The sequence below is a fragment of the Aquila chrysaetos genome, chromosome 8 (genome assembly GCF_900496995.4).
Source record: "Aquila chrysaetos chrysaetos chromosome 8, bAquChr1.4, whole genome shotgun sequence".
Classification (NCBI taxonomy): domain Eukaryota; kingdom Metazoa; phylum Chordata; class Aves; order Accipitriformes; family Accipitridae; genus Aquila; species Aquila chrysaetos.
The window spans coordinates 44,194,627-44,222,225 of record NC_044011.1 but is presented as its reverse complement, the minus strand read 5'-3'; the positions used below and the strand labels follow the sequence as shown (position 1 = coordinate 44,222,225).

General features: G+C 56.1%; 1 protein-coding gene across 8 annotated transcripts in view; it reads right to left on the bottom strand.

Moving 5' to 3' along the window:
• Window positions 1-27,599, bottom strand: part of OPCML (opioid binding protein/cell adhesion molecule like) — a 315,386-nt gene that overhangs the window by 35,854 nt on the left and 251,933 nt on the right. The window lies entirely within an intron of this gene.

The following is a 27,599-nucleotide window of genomic DNA, read 5'->3' as shown; positions in this document are numbered from 1 at the left end:
TGCCTTTTTCTTTTACACGGAGCTGGGGAACCGCAGATGAAAATACCGTTACGTTTGACCTCCGCAAGCCACGCGGACTTTCCGTACCCCCCCTCCTCTTACCAACCTCCACTGCCGTCCCCACCTCGCCCTTGCTGCTCACTGAGGATATCGGACGAAGCTGTAAAATTTGCTGAGGGTTTGGCTTGTCGGCGCAGCCCTCGAGCCATCCCCAGAGTGATATACGCACCCGCTGCCAGGGCAGAGGGGCTGCGGCATGGGTGCGGGGAGAGGGGAAGAAGAGAAACAGCCGGAGACGGCAAAGCCAGCGCGCGGGGAAGAGAAGGGAACATTTGGACAAGCAGCCGTAAATCCTACCAGCGCCTTGAAAACACAACGCGGCCGTTTCCATTATTTATTTCCTGCCCAGCTCCCACCCTCCCCGCTCCAAGACGCGCGGGGGCTCGGCAGCTCCGGTCCGCGGCGCTGACTTACGCTCAGCAAAGAACGGAAGCGGAGGGGGGTAGTGGAATTAAAATGTTCCTGGAGATCACGGCTTTTTCATTCCATTCGATAGATTTTTCTTGATCTATTTACTCATGGCCTCGGCCGCCACCACGGCACCCGCAACAAAAGCGCCAAGCATTTGGCTGAATTAAGAGCCCAGCGTTTCTCAGAAGCTTCGCCTTTCCCACCAGAGGACCAGGGCAGGGGAGCTTTCTCTCAGCACAAAAGCAAACTGGGAGAACTGAGCTAGGCACGAGCTCATGCCGGCAGTGGCAGTGCCGCTACAGCTTGGTGCAGCCGAGACCGTATGAAAAGGCACGTACAGTCAATCGGGAAGCTCGTCGTGCAAGTCCCTCTCCGCACGCCTGTAAATTCAGAGACAGGCCGGCGGGCCGTCCCCATCCTCGTCCCCGGCATGGCGTTCTCCTGCAGAGGCTTTGGGGGTGTTATATGCCTCCCTTGCTGGGACCACAGAGCGTCACCTCGATCGAGATTATTAATCGCGCTGAGGGAAGGGGCGATACTCGGCGTGTTTGAGGGTCCCCTCAGGCGCTCGGTTCAGAGGAACGAGCCATATATCCTCCCGCAAACGAGTAATTTTCCCCTTGCAGGAGCCGTACGTCTCCGCCAGTCACATCGCATACGGACGCTGGGAAAGACGGAGGGCCCGCCACGGCACTGCCGGCGCGCCAGGAGCTCACCCGGGTGTCGGATGCGCCCCGGCACCGGCTCCGCTCTGCCGGACCGAGGTGGCCTCGTGCCTGTGGATGGCAACATCCTTGTTGGGAAGGCGAGCCCTCCCTTTTTTCAAATTAACCAGGGGAAAGCTAAGCGCGGCCGAGTTAAGTTCGGCCCTGGGGGATTCCAGTCTAGTGGACTATTACTGCTGTCTCACTTCATTATAATGAATAATAAAGAGATACTTACGCACGGCTTCTGTAAATTATTCATTGCGTGCACTGAAAAATCAGGGCAGCAATATGTAAAACAGACAACTTGCATGTCTGCACTCATACAAATATCCAGACTACAGCCCTGCGAGGTACTCTTGGGTCCCCTCATTAGGGGTGAAGAACAAGGACTAGGGTTCGAAGCGACAGGGACGAGGAGCTCGTGCCATCACTGGGCGCGTGCGACCGCCGCTGCCTGGCTTCAGCTGGCGGGTACCGGCTGCACTTCCCGGGGAGATTTGGGGCCAGCCCAGGGACCCCACGAACCAGGGTCGCTCGTTCTGCATTTAACGGCTCACATTTACGGCTCAGAGCCGCGCCTGCATGAGCACGCAGGGACACCCGTAACACAAGTGGATACGCTTACGCAAGGAAGGGCAAGGACAGCATCACCATCCCTTGCCCATAGCACGTGGCGACCGGGACCACCCTTGAAACTGCTCAGGGCAAACGGGCGGGACCAACTTGGAGACTCCTGCTTCTAACAAACTCAGGCCGAGAGCAAGGAGGCAAAGGCTCCTTCTCCACATCCCTTGAGCTCGCTCTTCAGTTGCTGCCACTCCATAGCTGATTTGGGACCGAGTCCCTTCAGCTCCGCTTGCTTCCCATCGTGGTCCTCTCCACCTGAGCCTGGGCCGTCCCCTGCAGCTGCAGGTGGGGAGGGACCAGACAAACCACCCCCCTTCAAAAAAACAGCCAGCCCTCCCACACCTCGTGCCAGAGCAACTGTCGGCAGAAAAGCCACCGTCCCATCAGCTGCCACGGAGAGCGCGGCGTTTCTGGGGGCACCTTCTCGCCCGACCTCGCCTTCCCGCCATGAGTTTTCCCGTGCCCTGGGAACGGGCGCTTCAAAGGCAAATACCGACCGACACCCCAACGTGAGGAGCACCCCGCCAGCTTCTTTACCTGGGTCAGAAAGCGATCTCCATTAGGCACTAAGCCACCAGCGCTCCCTCATCTGCCGGGCTGTCTTTGCTACCTATTTCCAATTGACCAGGATTATGATAATGTCTGCAGTAAGCAAACAGGTAAAGAGACTTCTGCAAAGTGTTTAGATAAAGCAGACAAGCTCTGACAAAGCTGGATAATAAAGCGGGCCAGGAGGTTTTCCCTTGAAGGGATCTAATTAAGAACAAAGACAAACCCCCATTAACAGTCTCCTGAAGGCACCGTATCCATCTCTAGAAGAAAGCCTGCCTTACGAGGCCGGAAGGGACAAAAGACAATAAAGCGCCTGTCAGACAGGAGGAAAATAAACCCGTCCTGGCTCCATGGTTCACCTGGAGAAAACCCGCCAGCAAGGCAGGGGGAACGTCTCAGGACTGATACCGTCTGCCCAAACGCGAGCCCCCAGCACCGTCCTGGTCCCGGCTCCCCCACGCTGCCCTTCTTTGTGCGACGCAACCCATCCCATCTGCTCCCGAGCCTCCGCATCCCACTTAGACCCTCGCTGCCTTCGAGCAGAGACTTTTTGCCATCCGCAGCCCTTCGGCTGCCTCCCACTGTGACCACTCTCCACCAGAGTGGCTTGCTGAGGAGTCTCGGATGCCGGGCTTTGCCCAAGCTCCGTCCCCCCCAGTGCTCGCCATGATACGTGTGGCCTCTCGAAGGCACCGTCTCCCGAGATGCGTATTGATCCCCTTGCTCTGCAGGGGGGACAAGAGCTGCCGTAGAGATCCCGGCACTCTGCCAGAGACGAGGGCGATGAACCCAAACACGGCAGCGTGAGAAGATGCACGAGGGAAGGAGTTGGGGGCAGCGGTGCTGTGCCGCTTCCCCTCTAATTGCCCCTATTTCTCATCCTTAAATGCTAATTTTGAAGTTTGCCAAGGAATTATTTCACTTAGTGTCAACAATACAGATAACTCCGCATACACGCTCTTTGTGTTCAGCGGCACAAAGTGACCGTCTCCCTCCTCCTGGACCTATTAGGGGAGACCCCCGCATCGCTCCCGCGGCAGGCTCCTGCCTGGCCCCATTGACGACACTGACAGCGCTCCTCCTACGCGTGGGACGTGACATACGACCCGCTGCCTTCGTCCCCTGCCTTTCCTGGTCCACGTCACACGCCTTTCCTGTACTGCTGATTTGGCCGAGTCCGGGGCTGCCCTCAACATCTGCCCCATGGTGAGGGAAATGCCGTGTCCAGGGTCGGCACAAGTTTTCCGGCACGACTTTGGAGGGATAAACGGCACACAAAGACTTGGAGGAATAAAGCCAGCCTCGCAAAGCCCTCTCCGTGGGCGCAATGTATCCCGAGGGATGGGATGCTCAGGACCCTGAAACGTTGTTGCACACCCCAAGTGGTCCAGGTGAGGGGTTCACACCCGCAGGGCCAGGACTGCTGGTCCCCAGCTGAGCCGAGAGGCTCGGGGCAGATACTTGTCTTTGGATCAACCCCAAACCCTCCCGCTTCCTTACGGAAACCAACGACGCTCTACTTTTACATGCTTCTGTGGCCCTTCAACCGCAAACCACTTTTCTCTCCTGTAGGCAGCGTGTCTCGTTGAAATGACAAATGGAGAGGCTGAAACCGGTCATGAACGGGCTGGCTGACCTGGTTTTTGGCGGCTAAAATAGCTCACCTGGATCGGGAGCGAAGCCCCTTGACAGAGACGGGGTGGTGCTTCACCCTGGGAAGTTTCCAACCGAAAGCACATGTCATGGGGGCAGAGCAAACACCCCGGCACCCTTTTCTTTGAGAAGAAATTGTTCATTACGTTCGCAGGGGGCTCCTCATGGGATTTCTCCTGCGCGCCCGGTCCTCGCCCCAGCTACAAAGTTAACGGGCTCCGAACACCTTTTATTCCGGGCGGCCGGAGCAAAGGCAGAGGAGATTTATTTGTAATCGTCGGAGACAAACACGCTTCCTCACAAGTAAACACAAAAGAACAGAACCTGGCGGGGTTCCCACTTCGTTAAAGATGCAAATTAGAAGCAGGCCATCAAAACACGGCGGCGCCTCTAATCCTCTCCCAACAATGTAAACCGTCACATTAGCCGCGGGTACAATGGCATCTGCGGCGCGTGACGGCGGGTCTCGCACAATGGCTCCCCGAGGGCAGGACTGCACCGCCTGGGTTTCCGTCACTGTCATCCCTGATGTTTATTCTCGGTGCAGAGGGCGGGAGGCGCTTTGTCTTCATTCCCGATCCCTTCCGCTGGCACCCTATCTCCTCTCTGAGGCACCCACAGTATCCCTTTTCCCAACTCTCCCACCTGTCCCGGAGCCCGGATGCGGGGTGCACGGCCCCACGGCATCCCCACACCGTCCCAGCGCCCCGAGGACGGAGGGGACCCGGGATGTGCCGTCTGGCATCGCCCAGCACGACCACCTCCCATTCAGCCCTTGCCACCCGCTTGGCAAGTCCCGACCCGTCGCTGCACCCATGTCCCCTGTGGTCAAACAAAGAATGTGGGACATGTGGGGAGCTCGGCCAGCCTAAACTGTTCTCCTTTTCCCCGTAAGCTCCCTCCCTCCACCGTACACCAGTTACCCCAAACGCCTCCCGCAAAGCCACGGCTCCCACTCTCTGTGAGCTTAATTAATTGCCTGGCCCCACCGCACCGCTCCGATTCCCCAAGCGCTCCCAGTGCTGTTCAAACAAGCTCCGGACCACCGGCAAACCCTTCCCCACCAACCACCCCCTCCCCAGAGCTCTCCAAGGGCTACAGGACCGCCTGCCCTCCCCAGAGGCTCAGGGCTTGTTGGGGAAGGTTTCTCCCTGACGGTTCTCCGGCAGCAGCGGTTTGCCCACTCGCTGCTGAGCACCAGAATAGAAGCTGCTCCCCGTGAAAAATCAAAGTCCAAATAGATACGTTAGAGGTTGCTAAATATAAAATATCCATCTGCAAAGATAATAAGCCTGTGAGGGCAGGGGCTGTCGAGTTGCTCCATTTCAGAGAGTTTAATGGTGTTTTGGTCCATGACTGCAGCTCCCAGACATTAGAATGATAACAAGATGATGAGGAGGGCGGGAGCTGTCTGTGCGAGGCATCGGAAGTCGAGACATAACGCTCACCGTGCGGCCCCCGAGGGGGCCACGCCACACGAAACGCCACCGGCTGGTTTCAACCCAGCATTCGCAGGGCTTCGGGCGGCCCCTGCGACAACCGGGGGGATGCAAAGCTTGAGCATGATGCTGGGTCGCCGCTGAGCTTGAGCCGACATCAACGTGGGGAGGGGGTCTGCGCCCTCCTCTGCCCTTGAAGGTGCTCGTCCTGCACCCGCACCCCGGTCCAGGAACCGTGGTCCCGGGTACCGCCGTGGGCGGCACGGTGCGATGCTAAGGCCGCCGCAGGCAGAGCTGCGCTGCAGGCGACTCGAGAGACGGATTGTAGTTCGCAAGGGGAAGGGACGTGCGGCGAGGCGAGCTGCTGCGCGGTGCCCCCACTGCCGCTAACTGACCTCACCTTCTTCCCGAAGCCGCTCAAGGGATTTTTCTGAATTAACGCTCCACGTGGAGCAAATCCAGAAACGGCAGTCAGCTCCGTTAAAGCAAAGTAGGCTTTCCCTTTCATTCCTAAAGCCCTTCTTTCACTCCCCATTGCTTTTACTTCCAGCTTGCAGGGATGCGCGCCACCCGAACGACATCACCAGCGCAGGGAAGGGCGGCGTGACGGGGTCGGGCGCTCGCGCATGCTCTGCTCCCAGCTCCCAATTGATTTTCCCACCACGACTCCCTTGCTTCTGACACGACAACGTGACCGTATCCTGATGACTCGGGGTTCCGCTCAGAAACCCTCTGCAGCCCCCCAGAAGGTCGACGCTGCCTTCGGCGCGCTCCGGATCGGGGCTCTACCCGAGCCCTTTCCTGCAGGGAGCCATCACATCCCTGCCCAGCACAAAGCTCCCTGTTGCTCTCCCTGCCCTGCGCAAGTCACAGGCGTCGCAATCTGCTCCGAATCGCATCGCCGATCAGAAAATAGCAGCAACGCTTTCTGCCCTCAGGACCACAGCGGGTTTGCAGACAGCCTCTGGCTAGAGCCTAGCAGCCCCCCGTTCCCCGCGCGGCTGCGATCCGGCCACATCCACGTGTCGGGATGCTCCCCCAGCGCAGCAGGGAAGGTCGCAAGGCGTCAGGCTAAGCCCCAGTGGCCAGCAGCTGTTACCAGCTTAAAAGAAATCTTCATAAGGAAATACGAGACGGCAGCAAAAGAAATAAAGCGGGAGGCCTTTGGATAGAGCAAATCAATGGGGATGTTTATAGAGCAGGTGGCACTTAAATGCTAACATCAGAGTCAGTCGATGCCGGTGGCCACACCTGGTCTCCCGAACAGAGATGAAAATGAAGGCACCGAGCAGGGGCAGCCAGTCCAGGAAAACTGCAGACACTGGAAGAAGCGCAGTGAGGCATCTGTCCTTGCCCAAAATGGCACCTAAGCGATCGCATCCTCTCCCCAGAGCCAGGTCCCTGACGCAGCCAGGCACCGATTTCCAACTTGCTCGTGGCCACCAGGCCATCCTGCTGTTTGAAGAAGGCTGGGACGTCTTTCCAGCTCCTCTCCAGAGAGAGAGGCCCAACATCTGCCAAAATTTACCATCAAGGCATCATTACTCGTCCTAGGAAACATCGGCAGAGAGCTGTCTTCTCGCCGGGGAAGCCAAATTCCCCTCTACCGTACACAGGGGCTCTGCCCTACATCCCAGCAGGGAAGAAAAGACCCACGGAGAGGCTCCCAATGACACCATTGCCACCGTGCGAGGGTGCCGATTAAGGGACACAATCCGGCAACCCCCCCCGGCTCGCGGCACACCGGCATCAGCAGAGCTCTGCACCTCAATCGGCGCCCGTGTACGAATTCAATCAGCGCTAATCTAACACAATGCAGCACCTGCGCCCCAGCTGATTTCTAGTGTTCTTCAATCAAAAGGAGGAGAAGAAACACAGAATTTATTGCTGGCAGTGCTAGAAGACCCGAGCGGTCGAGAACCTGAAGCTCTCTATGCCTGTGGTGGCGTTTTGGGGTTGGGTTTTTCCCCTGCTATTGCTTTGTTCTGTGTTTTTTTCATCCACCTTCCCAGGCAGGGAGAGACAGAGGTAACTGTTTCGCGGTCACAGGTAGCCATGTAGTTAAGTACCGGTAATTAACGCGCGGCAAGACGAGGCTCTGACCCCTGTGACTCACCCATCCAGATGGGACTGACGACTGCCGCCATCTCAGCCGGGCAAGGGGGCCGCTTTCAACCCGGGAGAGAGCGGCCGCGGCTCCGGCAGCATCCCACAGTTGCGAAAGAAGAAAGGATGCTGGCTGGCAGCCTGATTAAAACACGGGCCGGGGTGTGTTCGCGACGGAAGGAGCTCCGGTACCGCCGGAGCAAAGCGATCGTACGCCTGTCCCTGGCTTGCAAGGAGGGAAAAATCGGTCTGCCACCCCAGCACAGGACAGGGCGGCAACGCAGCAAGGGGGGTGGCAGAAGGGCGTGCTGGTGACAACCCCGAAATGGGTCCCTGGGGGAAGCAGTGACACTCAGGGCGCTTTCGATGGAAACCCGGCCGGATCTCCATCGCACGCGGTCCTCCCTCCAGCTGGCTACACCACCCTCCCCGACAGGAGCAAAGCTCTTCTCCCGACCCCCTGTTAATTACCACCAAAAATATATTTGTCATGAAACGCCCGCTCCTATCTCTGCGGCTCTTAAGGGTAATGGAGAGGTTTCAGTCTTTGGAGGATAAGTCTCAGGCTCTTGGCTGCTTGCCCAGGAGGATTATTTTACATCAGGTTGAGTTCTGTAGTAATTATCTTCAAAACAGCTGGACCGCTGGATAAACTCACGGTATCTTAATGCACAATACAAGAGCAAATACAGAGAATTAAACTGCAATTTCAGACGGGCCTGACAGATAGGCGGAAAAACCACTCGCCAGCGTTTCGGAGGCCGAGGCTCCGGGCTGCTCGCACGTCAGGGGTGGGGAGGAATTTTCTCATTTGAAATCAATTCAAACTTCCCCAGAGAGCGAGCGGAGGGGGAAAGGAGATTCCACATGAAGATGATTCACCCCCAAGTTCACAGTGGAGAAAAAAGCGCACCGTTTTCCTGACCCTCACAGCTGAAAAATGAAGCGGTATTTGATCCCGGCTGGAAAGCCTGGCGTTTCGCACAGCCCCAAGCCTTCGATAAAAGCCCAAACTTTCCAAGCGCTCAGCTCCACGCCGCAACCCTCACTGCGGTGCCGGCAGGCAGCTGTGCAGGGAAGAGTGAGGGGAAAATCAACTCTGCACCCCTCGCTCCTGGATGTTGCTTCCAGCGCCTCGCATATCCCATCCCAGAAGGACGGAGGGGCCGACGGACAAACCAACTCCCCCGAACAACCGGCCCAGACACAAGCACCCTCACCCCAATCAGCGGGGGGAATTAAAAGGAAAAAAAAAAAAAAAAAACAGCTTCCCTCAGGATGGTGCTGCCGCAAAACGTAGGTGCGAAAGCCTCGCGGGCAGAATGACTAACCTCTGAAAGAGGGAAAATCTGCCAATGGAGGGCAAAGCCATATCACACGGCGACCACCATGAAGCGCTCTGGCCAAATGTGAGATCTGTAAATGACCTGGGTAAGCCATCGGCCCAAGAATATAATGGCCAATTGGCAGGAATTTCTCCAGCAATTAGGCAAAATAAAATAACCCACCAGAGGAAATCCTCTGCTCACCGCTCCCGCGCCTCCGCTGACCTCTCTGCTTTCCACCTGCCGTTTCGCCGCTGGGACGAGGGCTGGATGCTTCACGCAACGGGCACCAAGGAGCCAGACGACAGCCCCACGGCACCACCGGACGAAGAAGCTGTCACCGGCACAAGACGATGACAACGGCCACCCCCATGTGGGAGGTGGCCGAAGACCTCTCCCTCTCCCGCCGGTATCCCCTCTCCGAGCATCTCCGAGGGCCGGGTGCACTGATCCCGGCAACCCCGCAGGGCATCCGCGTGGCCAAACGACTTTGTGCAATTAGGGGGTTTATTTGTTTGAGTTGTACGTGAATATACCAAATTACATTATCAGATCATAGTCCTGCTTCTGATTTATTCCTTCTTTGTTCTTCAAGTCTTCGTACATCTAAGCAATTAACCTCTCAAAGAGCTGGAGAACACATAATTATCCTCATTTGTCTAAACGTCACCAAGATGGCTGCCTTTCAATTAACCTTCTGGGAATGGAGGGAAGTTGGAGTGATACAGTGATCATTTCCAACTTCAGCGTAGGCTTTTTTTTTTCCCTTAAAGTAATTTAATTGAAATATTCAGATGATAAAATATAGCGAGATAACTGTTACTGCAGGTAACGGGATCAAGAGGGGGCTCGCAATCGAAAAAGAAGTCAAATGAGGTACAGTAATATTATATCAATACGTGGCACTTCCATCTAAAAATATCAAAGCACTTTGTGCTTATTAATGAAGGGAGCCTTTCGCACTCCCCTGCCGGGCTGCGGGCTAAGGCTTACGTCACTTCTAGATGTCACCGCTACCGACGGGGAAACCGAGGCAGGGGATGAGCTCCGGCGCCTGGGAGGCCGGGAGCTTGCAGAGCCTGTCCCTGCGTGGCCGGGAGCCGCCCGAGAGCATCTCCTCTGCGGCCGGTCCTCCCTCCTGCTCCGGGAGAAAGTGGCTCCATAACGAAGCGAGCGTGGAAGACACGGTCATGGCCAAGCTGCTTTTGCGTTTGTTTATTTTAACAATAGACCCCGTTTTGCTGAGATAGCGTCTGCCACGCCGAGCGAGCGAGGGATTCGTTCCCACCCGTTGCCTCGCTAATAAACATGCATCGCTTCCACCAGAAAGTGCCAGGTCAAACTTTGCGCCCGCATTAAGCAAGACACCAGTGTCGTCTGGCGCAGGAGAGTAATATTTATACACACCCCCGCACGCAAATATATATAAACAAGCAAACGCCAAAGTTCATCGCATCTCCTCCCCGACAAGCGTGGCTTCTCAATTCCTCGCAGCACCACGGCCTCGCTCCCAGCATGAAATTGAGCCCTCCAAAAAGCAATTTCGGCTCTGGCACCTCGCTGAGCCCCGGCATTCGGCCTCCCGCCCCAGCGGAACAGAGCTGGCCGCTGCAGGGCAAGCGCTTGCCCTCCCTGCAAACTCGGCGGCTTGGGAGAGGCTGAGACGGAGCTCCCGCACAAAGGGAAACTAAGGCACCGAGAGATGGGGATGCACAGGACTCATTCCCCGCATCCTTCCCTCCCAGCCTCACTTGCAGATCGGCGTCGGTATTTCGGCGTTGGTATTTCAGCGCCGGGCGGCCGCTCTGCCGATCCGTGCAGACGAGCGGGGAGGAAAGGACGTGGGAAAGCGAGACGGTCCCTGTTAGGGACGCTGTAAACCCGCGTCTCTCCCGGTGCGTTCATCTGGAGAGAGGGAGCGAGGATAACGTGACAGCCACCGAGTTTATTCTCGGCACAGGCTGACGGCGACATAATTAAAATGCAAGCTGGAGTCAAGGTACCTATCGATAAATCTTTGCTTTTGGCTCTTAGGCTCGACAGGAAGCCTATACCTGGCGCGGGGAGTTCAGACCGAGGGGGAGGCACGGATAAAGGCTCTGCTTTATGGACGGCCATTTTAATGTTTCATTTGAGTAATGGGCCTTGCAAATTAGCACCCCGGCGGCCTGAAATACATATTTTTCCAAGGACATGCAGGCTCCCGATCCGACAGGTGATGTGGGCAAACAGTCCCCGAGGGGAGCTGTGATCTCGGTGCTTCGCGGCTGCAGTCATATTTTATCCTAGCTGGGATGACGAAGAAGAAAGCGGAGAGCTTGGGGGGGGATTCAAAGGCTGGGGGAGGAAATGGAGCAGAAAACGACCCTGTGCGAGACCAGCGAGGGGCTGATGAGCGGCAGTGGCAGTGGCAGGGAGCGGCCAGGCAGCCTCCGGAGGGAACCGAAGCTGCTCCGGCACGGCACGGCACGGCACATCTCGGCCTCTGCCCCTCGAGGGAGCCCAGCGGCCGCCTGAGCAGCACCGGGGCGGGTACACGGGGGCACGTCTGCAGCACGTGCCTCCCCTCGCACGATCAAAACTATGGATTTCTGGCTCTCAGCGGAGCTCGTCTGAGCATCTGGCTCTGGCCCGAATGTTCGGAAAGGCCGGAGGTGCCTTTGACGCTGCAATTTCACTGGGGAGAAGGGGGGATGCCTCGGTGGTGGGGAAAAGCACGCCTGCAGCCCGTGGGCTAGCTGCTGCCCGACGGGGGTCCGGCTCCTCCATCGCAAACGTGGCAGGAAAGATCTAACATCCCTGTGTTAACTCGGAGAGGACCATCGGGAGAACGCTGGAGAAATATGTGCGGCTGAACACGAGGGGGAGCTCGGGCCAGAGCATGCAGGGGAGCGCGGAGCAGAAAGTGGAGCCTACCCGCTCGCCCCCTCTCCCCATCCCTCCCTTTCTGCCTCCATCTGTCTCCCTCGTCTCCTTCCTTGCCCCTTTCCTTCCCCTCTACCCTCCCCACACCACCGTGCACATAATCCGCCTGGCCATCACCTCCCTGCGCCAGCACGGGTTGCACCGCATCTCCGTAAAACCATACGGAGGGAGAAGATGCTCGGGCACCAAAAGGATGCATTCGAGCTGCCCCCAGACGCACGTAACTCCGCACGGCATCTTCCCTCCTTGCACCGCCGCCGCCGCACGGAGCTGGGCGTGCGGCTGGGCACGTGTGCAATAACAGAGTCGAACGTGTGCCTGCACGTTGCTCTGAACCTCTAATGATGAGCCGGACGCCTATAATTCTCCTCCTTGTTGTCCCCACAGAGAGGCACGGGGTGACATCTCCCCACCGGCGCACATCCCTCTGCCCTGCTCCTCCTTGCCAGCAAAGCAGTTAAGACATGGAGACGAGCACAGCCTCTGCAGAGCCAAAACACAGCATGTTCAGGGCACAAGAGCCTGCCGGGCTCCCAGGAACCTGCTGCCACTTCCCCATCCCCAACCTGCCACCTTAGGGACGTTATCTGGATTTCACTTCAAGGACTATAAGGGACGGACGGGCGGGCAGGCTCGAAAGCAAGCTCAGAGCCCGGAGCGGGAGTTTGCATCCTCGCTGCCGGCTCTCAGGGCTGTTAGCTCAGGTCCAAAGCATCCAGACGGGGTTGGGGAGCAGGCTGAGCTGGTGGGACCTCACCAAGACCCGAGCTCTGCCAAAGCCCCGCCGCGTAGCATCGTGCCGCGTCACAGAACCAGGAGACCAACTCCCGCTCTCGGCGGAGCACAAACCGGAGCCCTGAACGACCCCATGCCCTCAGCACGATTCGCCGCACCTCCCGGACGACTGCAGCGCGGGGAAGTTGTACTTCGGGAGCGGTCGGCTCCGCCTGCTGCTCCCGCTCGCCCTGCCAAGTTTCAGCCATCCAGGACCTGATGCGGAGAGACAGCTATGAACTCGCCGGGAGAGGCAGGAGTTTCAGCGCAGTGCATCCAGCGCTCCCGAGGCACTCCGGAGGCACGGCAGAAAGCCTGCGTGCCAGCTGCCGGTGCGTGCTTTTCCAGCCGGCAAGATGCTTCGGAGCAGCCTCTCAGAGGTACTGCGTGTGCTTCTCTATCCACACCAAGACGCTGCTATTTTATACACCAGCACCTCCCTCCGGGCCCGCAAGGTTGGACCGCAGCTCACCGGGGTGAGTGCAACGACTTCTGCCTTCCTCTGGAGCCGCAGGGCTGAGCTCTCAGCAATCTCAACCACCCAGGGGCATCGCATTTTGTTTAGAGCTACCCAAAAGCTATGAAGAGTGGCCAAAGCCAGCCCGGACGGTTAATCTGCAGTACCATCGCCACCCTAAGAGCCCAAGTAAGGGAAACTGAGAGCTGTTCTGGGAAATTCCCGCGGCTTTTCTACCTGTAATGCCGAAAAAGGGGGATGGTGACGCCAACGCTTTCTGCCGCCCGCCTGCGCACGCCCATGCACGCCTACGGAGCGGGGAGATGGAGGACCGGGCCGAGGCACGCAGAAATCATTTTCTGCTGGCAAAGCCACCGACTCAAGGAGAAACATAAAACCCTCGATGAAGGGCTTGTCTAGTTTATTATAACATCGGCTTTAATTTATGCGCCTGCCTTTTATGATTGTTCTCTATCACTGTTCCTGGGGCTTATTTATAGACGGCCATTAGCAGAGAGAGCAAGCCCTGATGAGTGAGCATTTGCAGCGTCTGCCATGGGACCGGGGATATAAACCAAGACGAGGAGGAGGCGGCGAGCTCTCGCATGGGGCTGCGGCGAGTCCTCTCCCCGAAAGCCGAGAAGGATAATTTGATCTCGGAGCGTGATACAACTTCATTTCACGTGGCTCTCTTCGGGCAGGCTGCAGCCTCCTTCACGTGCACTTTGCTAAATTCCCTAGCCCTGAACAAACTCGGTGCTATGCCGCTGCAGCTCGAACGGCGGGGAGGCAGAGAGCTTCGGATCCGACCATCCACACCAAGCACAAAGAGGCTAGGGATGCAGGGAAAGGTCTCTCGACAGCGCAAGAGGAGAGCTTCCAGGTCAAGGAGGGGGAAGGCAACCTCAACCCCATGCCGTCCAAGCGGCACATCACAGGCTGCCGACGCCGGCACTCATCCCTGCCCGAGCATCCCTGCCCCGGGCCCATCTCGTCCCCTTCCACCTCAAAGCAAAGTGCCTCGAGGGCTGCACAGACACCCTGTCACACGCAGGGGACAGGGGATACCGAAAACTTCACGCCACAAAATTATGCCCATTTACAAACACCGCTCTGCAAAATCCAGCGCAACCCAGACAGGCGATCCTATGCTGGTAATTAAATCTGCACCCACCGAAATGATGGGTTCGTTACAGGCGCGGACAGGGTCCAGCCCAGCCTCAAAATACACTGACGTGCAGGGAAGAATACATTGGTTAAAAACACAGCTAAGCGGGTAGGTGGGTCCGTTGGCAGATGGAGATGGTGTAAAATGAATTTGTATGATCAAAGCCTTCCCATACAGTTCGCAGGTAATTTGTGACGAGAACAAAAGCTTTAAATTCATCCACTAAATTATTCACTACAAATCGTCCTCTCGGCTCCTGCGTTTGTGTCCTTCAAGCTGTTCTAGGCGGTGATTACGTCCCCTCGGTGCAGGGGGAGGCCTCGGGGAAGCGGCCGCGGGAAAGACGGAGCCGCCGATCCGACACCGGCGGTTTGATTTACAGAGAGAACTGGGGAGAGGAGACAGCCGCCCTCAGGAAAAAAGAAACTATAAGCTCTAACTATCCCATCAAGGGAGGTTTCTGGGTTCTTGATGTGTGGTTTTTTTTTTTTCTTTCTTTCTTTTTCCACAACAAGCTCCTACTGCAGGCAGAATAGATGATGCTAAATTATTTTGGAATATGCTGAGAATGCCCTGCTTGGCCAACCAAAGCCTCATAAATCATTCCTCTTCTCCCACCCCCTTTCTCGTTCTTGATCTCTCTTTCAAGCAGTATAGTGCCAGCTCGCCGGGGAGCCCATTGCCCTGGCACTGTGAGGCACATTTTGGGCGGGCACTGCCGAGACACGACACCGGAGCCAGACCTGCTGTCGAGGGGACGAGACCACGCGACTGGGAGAGATGGACGGCACCAAAAAGGAGAGCCGCTCGGGCTGCTAACGAGGTCGCTACCTCCCAGCGACCAGTTTGCGAGCCCACCTTGGTGCAAGGCAGCCCTACGGCAGCCCGTAGCCGAGCGGTGCCAAGGAGCTGCCTCGCTGGCATCGGAGCCAGGCACGCGGGCATTGCTCCGGCTCACCACCACATGCCGATTTGCCAGCAGGCAGCTCGGCACTTGTTGCTCTGCTGCCCTTCCTCTGGAGTGCCTCCTATGGGTACGGCACGTCTTCCTGAATTAAGGTTCATCGATGGCTTCTGGAAGAGCCGGGCTCACATCAGGCACGGGACAAACTATTTTGACCAGCCCTGGCATCAGCTTGAGCACAGCTGGTTACCCTCACCCTAAGATCAACAGGCTTTGGCCGGAGAGAGGAATTCTACGCGCAAGTCGGAAGGGATGGGAGATGCGGTGGCATCCAGGTGCCTGATGCTCAAACATCACTCCTGATGGAGCCGGTGACTAGGTCCGAGTTCCCCTCTTCTCGCTAGCACGGGTTCCCTCCAAAGCGGGGGGAGATGCTTGCGAAGGACCTGGCAGGGCAGAGCGTGCCAGCAGTGGTCCGGAGCAGAGGGAGAAGAAGGGGCTGGGGAGAAGAAAGCCCTGCACGGAGGAGATGCGGAGCTCGTTAGGCATTTGTGCCATAGCTGGAGTGGCTGCGTGGCCCGGCGCTGTCAGCCTGGCTCCTCGCACCACGACTAAAATCTCACTTTTCTCTAAAAAGGCCAAAGCTGAGATGCCATGTTCGAAGGCAGAGGCCCCTCCAGTTGGGACCGATGGGGGGAAGAGCACTTTGGATCACAAACCACAGCGCGGCAGAGGCGCAGTCATTTTCTAATACCTGCAGTGACATTTTGTGAGTCCCTCGCACTCAGCTGTGACACCGACAATGTCATAATAGGGATATGAACGCTGCGCATCTCTGCGCTGGCCCGGTACCCGTCACTCAGGCATGATGGAGAGGCAGCAGGCTTGGGAAGCCGCTGACAAGAAGGATTGGCGAGCAGCTCTATTTGTGGCTCTGGTCAAAGACTAAACCGTGTTCCCTCCCTGGCTCACAACGGCTCAGAAAAAGGCGGGTTGCCATCTTCCACGGCCTGGCCACGAGGTGACCCAGGAGGTCTCGGACAGGCATTTCGGGGGGGTGGCAGGATGAGGGCAGAGTCCCCTGAGGTCACCCTGGACAGCCGCAGGCGGGAGGGACCCCCATCATCCATCAGGGCTTTGAGGCGATAGATGCGCACGGGGCTGCAGGACGGGGCTCAGGGTACCAGGGGCAGAGCGAGGGTCCCCCACACCTCAGCATCACACCGTCATTCCTCTCCACCTTCATACCCACAAACATGAGTGGGATTTTGCTTGGTTTTTTTTAATCGATACCCTTCTGCCCTCCCTGGGAAAACACTACAAAAACACTAAAAAACCAAAAAGCAATAAAAGCCTCACCAGCCACCCTTGCCTCTCCAGAGCCTGAGCTTTACGACACCGTAGCTATTTATCGCTCACTGTGTTTTGCAAATACCAGATGTGACGCTCATCCTGAACAGCCTAGTTTAAGGCCCCTCGGTTATTCCATAGATGGAGCTGCTATTTTAGACAAGACAGACACGAAACGAAAACAAAACCTAAAGCGGGAGGGGGAAAAAAGCCCTCTGAGCACTGCAACGGTGACAAAAATCCATAGCGAGGCGTTCATCGTTGTTTGTTAACCCGGAGGAAGGTGAAAAAGCCAAGTGGGGCTGCCAAGCGCCCAGGGACCACTGGTCCCAGCAGCCCTGCGGGGCTGGACGGGAGCTGCCGGCGGGCAGGGAGCTGCTGGCAGCTCTGCCAATGCCGCCACCGGCCCCGGGGCAGGGGATGAACCAGCGGACAAGGGGATGGACTAACTGGATTTGCGCATCACCACCTCTCCCACACCAGCCTCCTTGCTGGGAGAAGCGTCTGGCAATGTGCACACACGGCTCCCTCCAGCGCTTCTCCCGCCACGTGTTGGCACAGGGCGTTTGGGCCGCCCAGCTGCAATTCCCACGTCTTCCATTGGGACCTCCACCGGCATCAAACTCCCTTCAAGCCGGACCACCCGTACCAGCAGGGCCCAATGTACCCAATATTTCATCCCCAATGTCCCGAAAGGGCTAAGGAACATGCGAACACGCTCCATAAACCCACCATTAGAGATCCCCTGATGGAGATGGATTATAATTTGCAAATGATTAAAACACAATTAACGGTGGTAGGGAGGTACTCGAGGCTCTGCAAAGGAGCTGTGCAAATGAGGAGTTATCGGGACCTTCAGTGTCCTAAGCACCTGTCAATTCTCGGTTGAAACAAGTGCATTAGCCTCGTCCAATATCCATCTAACCTTTCCACTCTCCCTTGCTCTGTTTCCCTGGCAACCATTTAAAAGTGCTGGAAAAAGGCACAGCTGCTTTCAGAAAAAAGAAAAGGAAGAGGAAAAAAAAGGCAATATGTTCTTTTAAGGCGTGCGTGTGCTCATTCGCTCTTCCCCCCTCTTCTCTCGGTCTCTCCTTTAGGTGCCTGTGTTTTCCCTGCCCAGCTTGGCTCCGACCCCGAGCGCTCTGCACGAGCCGCCGCACTTGGAGGGCAACGAGTAGGGTGGGGATGGCCATGCCACCCTGCTTTCCCCGGGGATGGCCAGATGCGTCACGAGCCGTTGCAGAAAACCAGTCGGGACTACAGAGAGACGGAGGGGAGCAAACTCAGGAGCTGGCTCAAGCATAGGAAACTGCTGAAAGGGGAGATGCTGCCCCAAAACGGCCCGTTCCTACAGCGCTCGAGCCAGGGAAGCTCGGCGCGTCCCGCGCTCCCCGCCTGGCACGTCACGGCGGAGCCGTGCCCGATCTGCGCAGCTCTACAGAGTGGTACAAGCATACAACTCGGTATTTTGCGGCATTCCCTCTCACTCTCCGAGGAGGAAAACAGCAGTTAACAAAGATCAAAACTTGAGGCTGTCGCTAAACCCTCCGCTGCCACCTGCTAAAGGGGGTTATTTTTCCCCCCTTGCTTTTTCTCCCCACTCCCTCCTGCCCGGGCATCACCTCCCAGCACATCCACGCCAATGAGAGTGGCATTTGTCCCGACGCCTTTGGGGCTCAGCTCCAAAGGGTAGAAGGAAAATGGCAATGAGAGCAGCCGTCATAAAAGCCAGAGTGGGCAGGACAGCTCTTGAAGCCTGTCACCGCCGCACTCTCCTGTCTCCGCAAGCAAATGCCAGAGAGGGGATGGAAACGCATCCTCTTCTTCCTAGGGGTGACCCAGCACCCGGAGCAGCCCGCTTTGGGCGAGGAGGATGGGGTGGAAGAAGGAGAGATGGGTTTTCTAGGTGCTTCAGGAGCCATCACGAAGGATGGAGCTGGGGAAGCAGCCGGCGGGGTGGAAGAGCAGCAGAGGTGGGACGAGGGCACCCAGCACCCTCCGACGAACCCTGCGGTGCTTCGTGGCACTGCCCCGGCAGGGAAGGTGCAACGTCAATGCTGTTCGGTCCTGGAAAGAGCCGGGAATCTCCTCAGAGGGGAAGGAGCCTCACAGTGCTGCATTTGCAGGACTGAGCGCAAACCTTCCTCCGCACCGGCAAGGCCCCAGGGGAACGCAGCCCCAGGGGACGGCTCCATAGGCGATTGAGCCTCATCAGCTCCGCTTCTCGCTGAGCGGCTCGGTCTACACACCGATTTGCTCCTCCGTGTACCGGCCCGGCTAACGGCAAGCACAGGAATTGCTAATAACCCTGTATCCCCCACGCTTCGTGGCGTGTCCCTCCCCAGCATCGCAGGCACGTGTGGCCACCCTGATCACCTACAGATACGACCTCAAGCAGCACCGAAACCAGCGGCAGGGGCTGAGGACCACCCCGCAGTGAGGCGGAGGGCAGCAGCATCCCTCTTACATCGGGGCGAGGAGCAGAAACGGGTGGCAGCAGTGCGGGGAAGAGCTCGGTTGCATTAATTGCGCGGTTTGAAGCGCGCCATTGCCCCTTCACGCTCGGCGTCTTAAACGGAGGGAGGGGGGCAAGAAACAATCCATTAAACAACACGCACTGGGAAAAAATCCCAAAACCAAAGGCAAAACCCCACCCTAATCTAATGTTGTACAAACACTGGGCACCCAAACAGCCGATCTTTGTCAGGAACCTTAGTTCCAAGAACCACTTATAGGCTTTCATCAACACATTATAATATTAATCAAGACTCATAATGCAGACTGATTTGCATGCCAACAAATATATTTACACTGTAAATTGTTTGTTGAGAAGCCTCAGAGAAATATGCAATTCACTGCTATTGAACTTGGGTAACAGGGAAAAAAAATAAAAGTACAAACTCCCTGTAGAGTTGGTTCCTCCTGGTTTTGGCAACACAACTCATTAGCATGCATTCTCATTTCCACGTGGGCTTTTGCTCGCAGCCATTTAGCTGGATCGCAGCAGTCGGAGATGGAAAGGCTTATTAAGGTCCTCGTAGCTAAATCCAGGCCACTGTCTCCTCAGCGGAGGAGACGCAGCCTCAGGTAAACCTGTCCAGCTCTAGCCGACAAGCCAAAGCACAACAACTGTCGCCCACGGGGAACATTCTCCGACCCCCGGAGTGACCCCGGGCTATTTACTCAGCCCCGAGGTTTTTACTTCCCCAGCACCATGTGGGGCTGCCGGGACGCATCAAAGCCGAGTGACCCTGGAGAAGTCCTGCTCCCGTGGAGGGGAGGACGGCCACGGCACAGGGAGCCGAGCGGCTGGGGAGGCGACGGACAGAGCTCCCACCACCCACAGCCCCCGGCTGAAGTCTGAAAAGCCTGAGGGCGGGTGGTATCACGATGTCAAGCTACAGAGGACCACGGCGGCACGCGGGAGGTGACTGCATGCTCCGGTATCCTCCCGCATCTCCCTCCTGACAGGGAAGACCGCTCGGAGAGACGGCTTGGTTCAGACCCCAGGATTTGGGGGTTTGACCTGCACCGAAAAGCCCTTACGGTCTCCAGGGCAGTGTGTGGCGAGGCCAAGAGGAGCATCTATTGCCCGTGTTATTACCAGCGGTTTCACAACACAATCTGTATCCCCAGCCACTGAAGGAGAGGACAAGATGGGAGGCAACGCGACTGGGAAGCGGCAAGAGCATTCAAACGGAGACAGGGCTCTCTCCCCTCTCACACGGTTTGCACGCTGATGCCACATTCCTCATCCCGAGGGATGTTCCCCTCCTTTCTCTCCCGCTGCTGGGCTCCCTTCCACCCCTGCTCTTCCCACCGCAGCACGCAGGTCCTGCCAGATCTCCGAGACGGGTGTAAATGAGCGTCTGCTGCGCTCCCCGTCCGGCCTCTCCCCTCGCCGCCCGCCTGGGGCTCTGGGGCTGGAAAGGATGATTAGCAAAGGTGTTAGAAGAGAATTAAACCGAGTATTCTGTGGTGCCTCTCTAAGCTGCTGAAGAACGGATTAGCGGGAGGCATTGATCTCCTGGTTCAGAGATCTTCTAAAGAGCGAGGCGGAAAAATAATGGGAGGGAGGAGGGGGGAAGCTAATTAACACTTCCAGGGTAGCAAGCTCTCCATGTGGAGCTGATATGAACAGACTAGATAGAAGGTGCTCTGGTCAGCAGAGTAAGCGGTGTTTGTTCACCCAGTGGGTGTCCTTGTGTGGCAAGCGGGAAGGAGCTGGGGGACAGGACCAGCACGGAGGGAGGGGAGATGACAGCTAGCAGCAGGGCGCAACCTCTCAGGTCACCGCTGTCCCCACCGGGTCGGGACCGGACCGCAGCATCGCGCCGCAGGCTGCTCTCGCGCAGGTACCTCTGGCCACGGCTGCTGCCTTCGCTCTGGTTTTGTAAGATCGAAACGCGAAGGGAAGCAGCAAGCTGAAGATGCGCTCCCCGCCTCCCAGCTAGTTATCCTGCCCCCCGGCTATTTGGCTATTTTGGGATGACACTAACGTCATGTTGGCTCCCACACACAGCGCTTTTTATAAACCACCGTGTGGCCAGGGCTTCATCCCCGTGAAGAACAGCGAAATGATCTGAAAGCAGGGAAAGCATTTTGGCGGAGCAGTGAAAATCACAGGAATAAACTTTCAGGGTCCATCAGGTAGTTTGATCTGTTTACATTTAATACTCCATTTCTCTACGCGTGCGAAGTGCAAGCCCCTAATCCCTGCTCAGTAATTACCAACATTAGAGGACCAGAGCACAGTCTTGACCGTTCGCGCTAGCTAATGCATACACAACAATTTCCCTAACCCTCTCCGCGCCACAATATTGAGGACAGGCAGATGCCTTCAAGCTCTCTGTTCGCGACGATTGCCCTACAAAAACATCAGGGAAGGAGAAAGAGGTTGGTTGGGGGCAAAGGGGCATTTTATTTGATAAAATCATAAAGAGCGGCACATCCTGCAGAGGAAGAATCTCCGAGACATAAATGTCAGGTTTATGAACAATTGAGCTGCTCTGCGCTTGCCCGAAATTGCTCTTTAAGGTCAGCGCCGTAAGCGTTCCCGTGGGCAAACGGACTGCGGGACGAGTGCCGAGCGGAGAACGGCGGCTCTCCCGTCACCAAAGCGGGACCGAGACGCGGCACCGGGGTGAGGAGCCACGGCCCCGAGGTGCGGCCGCCCACACGATCCCAGACGTGCACACGTACTGCCTTTTGGAGAAAGGCCTCGGGAACAGAAGGAGCATCGCTGCCTCCAGCCCGCTGCCTGCCGAGCCCTGCGCTGGCACTCTGGGAAAGCATCAACCCCGCTCCCAGAAATAGATTTCTCTGCGCGGCCACAGCACTCGGATCGGTTGTGCCAAGATGCACCTTGGTCTCCAAGTGCACGGGATGCGGACGTACCCTTCCCCCGACCGAGGGCTGGGGTCTCTCGTTGCCCTGAGAGCATACCCTCCGTGGAAAAGAGTCTTATTTTGGCAGCCGATACCCGTATCAGAATTTGGTAAAGGAAGGCTGGGAGCCCACAGGGGAGCCAAGGGAGAGCCCCGGACTATTCAGAGAAGACAACGGGCTGAGCACACTCCAGGGGCACATAAATCTCAAGGAACGACCATCCAGATTCGGCTTATCCAGCTTAGCAAATGGGCTGGCTGAGGGCAGAGGGGCGAGCCATCAATAACGTCAAGAGGCCGCTTCAAACCGATTTGAGAATGAGAAATCCTGGCAGAAGCCGTAAATCCTCTGGCACACCCTCAGGTGCCAGCAGGGCTCCCGCGCAACACCCAATTTTGCAGCAATGAGCACAAGGTCAACCGGCTTGCCCTACACCAGGCACGGTGACAGGAGGACTGATCCCGAAGCTGGAGACCCCGGGATGCCTCTGCTCCTCCTGCCTGTCCTCCAGGGAGGTCACCCTACGAGGGGACCCCTAAGCCATAGGGCGCTGGAAAGCAGCTCAGGGCCCAAATCAGAGCAAGAAGGAGCCGTGGAACTGATCTTGCAAAGGTTACGGCAAACAGCCTTGATAGGAAGCGGGAAGGTGGATCGCTAACACAAGTTGTTTTATATTCCTCCGGGTTGTTACGACGGGGCCTTGATGGGCCATATGGTCTTGTCTTGACCCTTAAATCATCTTATGCCCTTCTAACAGCAGCGATCGCTGTCGCTGGCTTCCATTCCTTGTTATTCTTGGCACTGGGAGGCCGGGATTGTGAGGCAGCTCAACCCCGTAATGAGATGCATCAGATGGAGACCATCTGGAAGGAGCATCCAACTTTAACCTTGAGGGCTACTTGGAAAAGGACCTTCAGCGAGCGAAAGCCGCCTTCCTGCCGATAAACAGCCCTCTCTCGAATGCTCCGTGCAACACGCCAGGGTCTTGGGAGCCGTCAACCTCCAAAGAGCTCAGCAGTAAGCCTCCCACGCTTGATGTCTACAGGACGGGTTGTCCATCTGCTCCCTGCCAAGCCACCGTGTCCTCGCGTGGTGGGAAAGCGGTCGAGCGGGGCCAGAAAAGCGACTGCAGGCACTCGGGGGAAGCGGGGCAGCAGACAGCCAGGCGGGTCATGGCCGGAATAAATCAATTATCCAATGTTTCTCATCTGGAAAGGCAGGAGGGAACTTGGAGGAAGATCCAGCTCTGATCAGGGAGCTGCAGGGGACGGCTCTGTCCACTGGCATTTTGGACCTTACTTGCCTTTCCCCTCACCTCTTGCTCCCAATTTCCATTCGCTAATAGCCGATCCTTTGCATTTCCATATTTCCATCTATTTAAGGGCTCTCCACGCATCTGACAGATACTGCTGGCAAATCTTGCCCGGCCACCCCGAAGGAGATAAACTTTGCCGTTAGCAGAAAACTCATTTTCCAAATGACTCCAAGGCTTCTGTCTTTGTTTCCATCCCAATTCAGAAAGAAACCCATAAAATAGAAAAAAATCTTCACACCACAAGTTTCTGAGAGGAGAACCCGCTCTAGGTGGATTGAAATATTTCCCGTCAATGTGGTCTTGCTTCTGGGGGCGAAAAAGCAGGAGGGATTTGTGCCGCTAGCCTTAGGACCCCAATTTCACTGAGCAAAGCCCCGAAGCACCTCTAAGCCTGCACTGAAAGCCTAGGAAAATCTGTTACTTCAACCATTTGCTTAAGTGCCTTTCTCAATTGTGCCTTTGTTCTTTCCATTTTTTAATTAAGACCGAAAGGCCAGGGCTGTAAAAAGAGGCGTGGGGAAGCTGCACACGCGGGAAGAGGGAAAGTTCATTTGAATGGAAATTGAGAAGCCAAATCCTCGGAAAGGCTTTCAAAAGCCCACCTTGAACGATTTTCTTTGTTGTCTGGTGGGTTAAACACCTCGTCGGAGCTGGGATATCTGTCTTGAAATGCCTCTGCAGATCTCCCCAAAGACCGTTCCCGACAGTGCGGCCACACATGGGCATTTTTTTTAACAAAGAGCTCGGGCCAGGGCCGAACAGGAGCGGGACACGAGCGGAGAGCACGAAGGAGAGACATACTTGCCGCCGACGCATCTCCGACGCCTTCCCTGCCTCTCGAAAAGCCAGGGCTTTGCTGACAAAGAAATCTCTAACCAGCCTAAGTACATCCCCACGGCCTGACCCCAGACGCTGCTTGAAATTATTCGAGAAGGATCAGGCAAATCATTTCATATAAATCATCCCCCTGAGACACACCAAGAAAAAAGATTCATTAAAAAAAAAAAAAAAAAAAAAGAGCAGCACTTAGGCACAGAGAGGCTGTGATGGAAATAGCAACCCGAAAGGGCTTCGGGAGGGCGAGTTTTTCTTCCCGCCGAGGGTGACCGGAGGGCACAGCGTGAGCTGCGCAGGCAGCTCTACCGCTGACAAACATCTCCAGGTGGAAAGATTTATTCCCAGCCACAGAGTTCTGCTGTCCAGTCGAGCTGGCTAGCATGAATCGTCCACGCACCTGATCTTAATTTAACGTCCGTCCATCCATCTCGCCAAAGCGGATGCCAACGGATACCGAGGCCCCGAGGCAGGATCGGGCTCGCCATCTGCACAATGTCTCTAGGAGGAACCCAGCAGGCTCAAAGAAGATCCTGAGAGGCAACACTCCCTCGATGCTTCTCAAAACATCTACAAACTCTTTAATTCCTCATCTGGGGTTGGACAGCAAACAAGATGAGGGCGCTGTCAGATGACTTTGCTCCCACCCTTGGGGCCCACACAATTATAATTTCCTATTTTGCCCTATATAAATCTATCAGAGGCTGTGCCCGTTGATCCAAGTTGGCATCCTGGGGAAGGAAAAGCCTCTCCCCGTGCAACTATCCATCTCATATTTGTCCACTAAAGAAGATTTAAACCTTTCTCCAAAGTGCCCGGTGCTGGTCAAGACCTCAAAAGAGGACACCGTACAATCCGCTGCGGACACATGGGGGAGAAGCAATTTGGGTGAGAAGGGCTGACACCGCTTGCTAGGAGAAGAGCAGACTGGCAGGGCAGGGGGACGAGACGGGGACAAAAGCCACAGATTTGGAGCAAACCCCCAACTCCTGACCCAGATTCTCCGCTGCACAAAGTCACCTCTTGATGATTTTCAGGACAAAAACAGGTCAAGAATGGTTGCAAAGCTCCTTACACCTGCTCTCTGGCCCCAAGAAAGCTCCCGGAGCAGTGCAAAGGGGCTGGGACTTGGCAACCTTTGCCGCTCATGTTTCTCTTCCTGCTGTCAGCATCCTCATCCCCACGAGCCCCGTGCGGGATGAAGGTGCCTTCGACGAATGCGGGATGCAGTGCTGATAACACCGAGCCACACAGGGAGCGTGCGAGCCACCCCACTGTGTTATTAATACGTGAACTTTGCCACCGCCCTCCCACGCTGCCTGCTGATTTTTATACCATATTGCATAATTAATCTGTCAACATTCTGTGACGAGGTATAAATATTAATAATACGATCACACAGTTGGCTGTTCCTTTTAAAATTCAAACTCTGCAAAGATAAATCGCGCACTTAATCTTAGCAAGCTTTGAAGAGTGTATTAAAAAGGGAGAAAAAAAATAACAAAAAAAAAAAGAGGATACATTTGGTTTTGCAACAGGATTGCCTGTTTTTACCTGGAGTTGCCCTCCCTTTATCTCTGCCTCTCCCCTTCCTGATCTCCCCCCCCAGATGCGAGTGTGACAGTAGCATTTGCTCAAACGTTTGGCTGCACCGACACCGAGGGAGCGATAGCGGGGAGAGGTGGTGGGTGAAAAGCAACCGGTGTGCAAGTTCTCCCTCCCCAAAGTTAGAACCAAAGCATAGGGCTGTGCGGTGAGACACCAGCTGTGCCTGGGAGAGGGGGTCCTTTGCTGGGTTGGGTCCTCCCAACAGCCCTGCACAGATTCAGCTGGGAAAAAAGCCAGAAAGGGCTTTAAAAACTCCCATCAAGCAATGTCTGAAGGGCAAAGAATGGGGGGAAGACCGCATCCGCACAGAGTTTCGCAGCTGCTTTCAGTGCCACCCCAAAAACCAGAGCTGGACGTTTAAGGCTGCGGTAACTAGCTAAGCCTACGGGAACAGGAAGCTCTAAGCACCACGAACTTCGCAAATGCCTTTAAAAACACAACTCGAGAGGCCCCGAAGCAGCTCGGCACTTTGGAAAGTGCCAGTCTTGAAACACACGAGATGTCCAAGCTAGCACGAGCAGTTTCTGAGCGCTTCGCCACGTACGCGTCCTCACAGACCCTTCCTTAGACAGAAGGTCGCCAAGTCTCCTGCCTGAAGAAAACCTGTGGTACGGTTTGCAACCGAGGTCTCCGAGATGGCACTCCAAACGAGCATCTACCAGTGCCTCCGTGGCTCCCCGGCCCCAGCTCTTACTGGTAAGCTCTGCATGCAGAAAGCTCCCATAAGCCTTTGTAGGAGCAACTTTCCCATTCGTTCTGGGCTGCAAGACCTCAGTAACGCTCGCTGCCCACCCCGCCCCGGGCTCGCCACCCCAAGACTTCTGCTCCACGCTACTTTCTACGTATTAGTCATCTCCAGTTGAGATGTTGCCTCTTCCTGAGCTGCTTCTGCTCCCCGAGACAAAAAAAAAAGTGCTTTCTGCCCATAATGTACATAACACGTTGTGAGCCACAGGGGCTCCTCTCTTCTCCGTGCCTATTTTGTCCCAGTTCAGGTGCTCTATCTAACCCTGCCGTTGTTTCTAAAAGAGAAGGACAGGGAGGAAAAATCATAGTACCCTTTGCAATACAAATAAGGCGAAGCAATGGCAAACTCTTCCCTCAACACTCCAGTCACTTTGTTTTAGAGAGTACTGAAATGAAAGGGATACTTTAGATTAAAAGATTTGTTTAATGGTCTGATTAATTCATTCCAAACAGACAGAGACTGTTCTGAGGATCTCTGTTAGCTCTTAACCTTTCCAGCTTGGGTTTTTTTTGTGTATAAGCGAGGATGTGTTTTAATTTAATATTCAGCGCCTGCTGCGCTCTCTCTGGGTTGGATCACATGGCTTTTCTTCTTCACATGGAGAGGGGACCAAATGCTTCTTAAAATAAACAGAGAGAAGCTGGTAAACAAGGAGGGCGAAAGCGGGAGGGCTCACCTGACGGCCCACACGCGCCACGGGCAATTACCCCATTCACCCCGGTTCAGTTCACAAAATTAATTAGCACTGAACGCTGCTGGTCCATATTATTTATGAGCTAACGAGCAGGAGAAGCTGCACCAGGTGGCCAGAGGCAAGTTTCCAGCCCCCGGGGAGGGAGAGGACCCCAACCCTGTAATCCCAGTGAGACACCTCGCAGAGCCAGGAACGGGGCTGGGACTTCAAGCGCGGAGGTTTCGGGGAGGAGAGCTCGCCCGCAGGGACGGCAAGGCACGAGGAGAAGCTGTGATATCGCTCCTAGGTTTTTGGAGACCTGGATCCAAGAGCAAGGGGTCCGGTCAGTGCCCCGTGCCCAGTCTTCACGGGCTCTGTACATCAGCTATGCCTGCACCCTGCGGGACACGCAGTCCTCAGGCCACCGCGGTGCCCGTGCGCCCTCGGGTGCGTGCAGGGCAGCGTTACAAGGATGCCATCATTCATACAAGCAATAGAGTCCTGCCGCCCCCAGCTGCACGAACGGCCCTGGTGCCTTCTGGTCCTCCAAGGAGACCCGAGGAACGACCAACCCG